This window comes from Heloderma suspectum, chromosome 2 (genome assembly GCF_057233095.1).
Source record: "Heloderma suspectum isolate Gila_16-S chromosome 2, 16-S_ref, whole genome shotgun sequence".
NCBI lineage: Eukaryota > Metazoa > Chordata > Lepidosauria > Squamata > Helodermatidae > Heloderma > Heloderma suspectum.
In genome coordinates this window covers 169,187,465-169,193,464 of record NC_139459.1, presented here as the reverse complement: position 1 = coordinate 169,193,464, position 6,000 = coordinate 169,187,465, and positions in this window count along the sequence as shown.

Genomic DNA, 6,000 nt, shown 5'->3' with positions numbered 1-6,000 from the left:
AATAAAGAAGAGAAAGAAAGAAAGAAAGAAAGAAAGAAAGAAAACGGACGGACGGACGGACAGGGGAGGGGAGGGGAGGGGAGGGGAGGGGAGAAGACGAATGTCGATTGGAAATGTGCGTGGGGTTGGGGGTTAGAGAGAATTCCCCAAGTGGAATTTAGGAGGCTGTGGAGGGTTTGTAAGGATTGCAGGTACTTAAATGAACTTTATGAGGTGAGGTGGTTGAGGGCTTTTTCCAGCTTTTTAAAAACTGTCGAACCTGTTTAAAAGCCTCAGCAGATTCTCGATCATGACGCCACATAGTCCTAACCCTCCCTTTGGGATTATTTGAGTCCTATTAGGAGAAATTAAAGTGGAGGGGGAGAAAGATGTTTGTGGAGGCTGACTGGATCTTTTGCTGTGAAGCTACTAAACTTCTGCAAAATCCAAAGGTTCCAGTTTGGGGCAGTAAAATCAGATGCTGTGTGAAATACCAGTATTTCACATGGACCTCTTTCTTCTCTTCCTTCTTGCTCTTCAAAATTTCATTGCAGGCAAGCTCCCAACAGTGGGCATGTAAGAGCAGAAAAGTAGGGGGAGAGAGGTTTTTTGCACCTCAAAAAAAACCCTGCACCAGAGATTAGGGATGTCAGAGAATTCCGCCACGGATCTCGGTGAGGCTGAATGCCAGTGCATTCAGCCCCCCGAACTCCATGGTGGAATGGCCTACCACCACCCGCCCCCCCACAGATCCCCCCCGGGACAAGACTTACCTGGGGCGGATGTTCCGGACGGCGGCTTCGGCTGGTCTTCCGACCGGCTGCTGCCGCTGCCGCCATTTGCAGTCTGTCCCCCCCCCCATTCGTGATAGGCTACGTAAAGACTTACGCAGCCTATCACGTTTGGATTGAAACAAAAAACAAAAACGCGTACGCAAATGGCGGCAGCTACGGCTGCCGCCATTTGAATTCCTTATTTTTGGCCGTCTTAGTCTACGTAAATATTTATGTAGACTAAGACGGCAAAAATAAGGGGGAACGCAAATAGCGTCCGCTACACTATTTGCGTTCCCCTTTCTTGTCTTCGTCTTAGTCTACGTAAATATTTACGTAGACTAAGACGGCTAAAAATAAGGAACGCAAATGGCGGCGGCTGTAGCTGCCGCCATGTGTGTACGCGTTTTTTTGTTTTTTGTTTAACCCAGACGTGATAGGCTACCTAAGTCTTTACGTAGCCTATCACGGCTGAATTCAGGGACTCAAACGGCGGCAGCTATGGCCGCCGCCATTTGCGTCCCTGCTAGCCAGCGGCCAGATGTCCGGCTGCTGGCAGAGCCGGCCGGCAGCTCCACGGAATCCCTGCGGAGCGGAGCCGGCCGGCCAGGATTCCAGGGGGAGGGACAGAGTGCCTCCCCCCCCAGCGGAGTCAGGTAAGCGGGGTTTCGTACATCCCTACCAGAGATTAGGGATAGTGACCTCCTAATGGTCACCTTAAACACCTTCTGATTAGGATCTCTAATCCCCTGGGTGGCTTGACAGTTTCTACTTTTTGTTTTAGACTTTGAGAAAAGGAAACTTTACGCATGGCTAACGCAAAAGCCACTGGACCTGTTTGAAATTTGGTAGGTTCAGTCAGCTTCATAGTGCCTCCAGGTCCCCAAGTTGCATGAATTTATGTGGGAGCACAAAAAAATTATAGCTCTTTGCTTTGACAGATTTTTCTTGAAAATAGCAAATTTCACCTGTGACTAGCACAAAAGCCACTGGACCTAACTGCCTGAAGTTTGGCATATTCAATCAGTTCCATGGGGGCTACCAAGTGTCCAAATTTCATGTATTTGTCATACACACTTTAAAAAGTTAAGGCCGTTTTTGTTTTCCAATGCAAGTCTATGGGAAAATGTAAAAAAAAAAAGGCAATTAGGACAGGTCAAAAGATCCAGGGCACAGCTCAAAAAACATTTGGGGGCCCGTGCCCAGGCAGACCCTAACTTAACAATGCCCCTGCTCTTAGCTCCCTCATGTTTGACACCAAGCAATGTACATTGCACTTCAGAACTCACCTCGTGGTCTTTTTCTCCGTCACATGCGCAGCCATCTCTGCGGAGAAGCCATGTGCCAGCGCCACCTGCTGAGGAAAGGCAAGGCTGCAGCTGCCGGCGCAATGCATCATGACACAACCCGCAAGCGATGGGTCGTTAGGGGAGCCCTCTCCGGTCGGTTGCTTGCTCTGTACCCCCATCTGCCTGCTCGCCTCTTTATAAGAGCAGGGGCGGGAGACACTTTGCAGTCGTACAAATGCAGCCTTTTCTCTCTGGGGGCAAGGTTCCAGCGTGCTTGCTATGCACCAGAGACAAACCCGTTCTGGAGAGCTGAGGCTGGCTAACGCCCTTGCTGTCCCTCTAATGCCTCTCCATCCCAATCCCAGAGCAGTTTTGCAAGTTAAAAAAAGAGCATTTTTAATAAGTGAAGCATTACTGGATAAAAAGGTAAACGTGTACATTTTTAAAAAACAAGTATGGAAAAACCACATAAGTCTTCCCAACTGTTTCCCTTATTAAGACTTGGATACTTGGTTCTGTGGAACTCCCTGCCACAAGGCTTTCTCAACTATACAACCTTCAAATTCTGCCACCCCAAATCACCCTCTCTTACTTTTAGAAATCCAGTCACCTGCTTACAATGGCAGAGGCATGGCATTGTCACCACCACTAGAGGCAAGCAAAATTAAGGTGTTTATTAAGGGAATTATTTACACAAAGGCATAAAGGGCTCCTTTTCAAATAGCAGAATGAGACTGCTTAAATTGTTTATATCAGGGCATTCCCAATGTGGCACCTGCAGGAGCCACTATGCCCACATGTCCAGGCTGAAGTGCCCACCAAGCTATTTTCCCCTTTGCAAGTAAATGGGGCAATTCCGCCATTCACTTGTACAGGGGTGGGGAGTCCTCCTTGCCAAGAAATGGCTGGGGGGGGCAAAGTGCACCCCTCAGCAAGAACCTTTGGGCAACGGTCCTGGGATGTGAGCTCCCCCACCCCCACTTCCAGCCGATTTTCAGTAGGGGTGTGGGGTTTGCTCCCTGTACAAGTCAATGGAGATCGCTCCATTCGCTTGTGTAAGGCCTCAGGCCTGAACCAAGCTATTAGTAGTTTTAGAGGGGCTGATATGATCTATAATGCTCTCTGACTTTGGTTCAGTTGGCTGCTGTTTTTTCCCTAACAGGCCTCTTGGCTTACCAAGATGAGTCAAAGGTCATTAGCAGCCTCAGCACATTCCATGCTAACGAGCTGCGGTGTCTTATCAGGATGTGCCTGGGAAGTCAGGCTTGTTTGCCTTAAAGCTGCAGGTGGCTGTGCTGGGAAACCTCGGATTGTTTCCCCTCTGACGTGGGGCTGTTAGCCTATGCTGGGAAAGTTGCTGATGAATGCTAATTAACGCTTGCTGCTGTCATGCTGCCTCACTGCTGACATGCATGGTATAAAACCCATTTTACCCCATGGCTCAGGGTTCAGAGAAGCTGTCTGATCCAGCTATTGGGTACACCTGTGTGCTGTAAATACTCAGTAGGCAAACCTGGATCTGGCTTATTATCTCGGCACCTCCAAACCTTAGCAGCCTGCGGCCAAGGCAGTACAGCTTGTATAGGAAGCGGTAGGAAAAACCCTGCTGAAAATCAGCTGGAGGGTATGTGTGAAGTCCACCCCCCCCCACTAAGGGGCAATAGCGCACCCCCCCACCAAGGAGGAGATGACAGTCAAACGGTTATGCAGGCAGAGCTTCAAAAAGCTGCCAAACCTGTTTGGCTAGAGACGATAGTCACAGTACTTTCAGACAAGGCTTTTATCATACCATCGCCCTGCCTTATTCATAGAATTTTGTAGTGGGTCTACACAATGAGATTTCTACGCGAGGCTGTAGATTGGCTGTTAATCTGCTGTATCTACTTTTGGTTCCGTTGCAGAATTGAAATCTGAGCACTACATTTTTCCTTTTCTGCTTTCCCCTTACATAACCTCTAGGTGGCACTGTGGTATAGCAGAATAGCACAAATATACGTGTGAAAAAAGTGACTTCTTTCGTTTTCACAATTAAATGCCACATTTTCCCTGCTCTAAAAAAACTCACCAAAAGTGCTGGTTAGACACAGAGGTGAAAATGGAGGCTCAAAGAATCCATAAACAACCATGGGCAGGAAATGACAAGTGCATGATAAATGCCTCATGTAGAAAAGCCCAATGTCATCTTCCAGTTGTAATCCTCCCATGTTTTCCCACCACTTCTTCCATATTTTTTTCTAACCACAGAAAATCTGTAAAGGAAAAAAAAGATGGAAAATTTGCATGCCTTCTGATTAGTTCTGCTAGGAGAACTCTATCTGGAAGCAACCTAAGACAAAAGAAATGAGCATACAATACATCAAAATGGCTTCTGCAAAGGTAATCCTGTGTCTCTAACCTTTTCTTAAAGGGTGTAAACAAGCAGGTGGATGGGATAATCCAGTAGATATTGTATACCTGGACTTTCAAGATGTTTTTGACAAAGTCCCTCACCTGAGGCTCCTGAGTAAACTTAGTACTCATGGGATAAGGGGACAGGTCCTCTTATGGATTGGTAACTGGTTAAAGAACAAGAAGTAGAGAGCAGGTATAAATGGACAGTTCTCACAATGGAGGGGTGTAAGAAGTGGGGTACATGGAACCTGTGCTTTCTAATTTGTTCATAAATTATCTGGAGTTAGGGATGAGTAATGAAGTCACCAGATTTGCTGATGATAGCAAATTGTTCGGGGTGATAAAAATGAAAAAGGACTGTCTGTCACACACTCCAAAAGGATCTCTCCAAACGGGGTCAGTGGGCATTAAAATGGCAAATGTGGTTCAGTGTATGAAAATGTAATCCCCCTTTAATGTAAATTAAAGTGTAAATGGATGCACATCAGGGTAAAATAAAACCGTAACAACATATACGCTGATAGGTCTGAGTGACCAGGAAAGGGGTCTTCAGCCTGTTGTAGACAGTTCAATGAAAACTGCTATGCACCTGTTTACGGCCACTGTGAAAAAGGCTATTTGTATGTTGGGGATCATTAAGAAAGGAATAAGAAATAACACTGCCAATATTGTAATGCCTTTATACAGACCTATGATGTGACTAGGGCTGGCGGAGAATTCCGCAACGGACTCCAGTCCGGAGTCCATGGCGGAATGGACTGCTCCCCCTGCCATCCCACGAAGCCATCCCCCTGCCATCCCACGAAGCCCCCACGGACAGGATCCTACCTGCCTCTGGAAGGTCTGGATCCAGCCGCTGCAGTCTCCTGCTCCAGTGTGCTGCTGCGAATGGCGTCCCTCCTTTAGCTGTGATAGACTACGTAAATATCCACTATGCCATTTGCGTCCCTGCTTTAGCTGTGATAGTCTACGTGAGTATTTATGTAGCCTGTCACGGCTACAGGGGGGACACAAATGGCGCCCCATACGCAGGACATCATTTGCAGCCCCAGCAGCCCGGCAGTGGATGGAGGTCCGGCTGCGGATGAGCACAGCTGGTGGCTCTGCGGAGTCTCCGCAGAGCGGCGCTGGCCAGGGAGGATTCCGGGTGGGAGGAACAGATCGCCTCCCCCCTGGTGGACCCCCCATGGACGCAGGTGAATAAGGTTTCGTACACCCCTAGATGTGACCACACTTGGATACTGTGTACAGTTCTGGCCACAGCATCAAAAATCCATTCCAACACCTGCCTTAAAGCACTCTTTCACTTCTCTGATACTCTCTTAAATCGCTATTTTGATGCTATGCTTCCTTGATGTTCTGTGGTTTCTCTGATGTAAAGTCGTTTCTCTGTTCTCTTCGCATCAGAAAGTCCCTTTATCGCAGGAACGATCTTTGGGGTTTATAGGAGCTTCTTATTATGAGCACGGAGACAGAGAAAGGGGGGTGGAAGTAGGGATGGCGGAGAATTTCTCACCGAATCTTCGGGAGGCCGAGCGCCGAGGCATTCGGCCCCCCGAAAGTGTTGG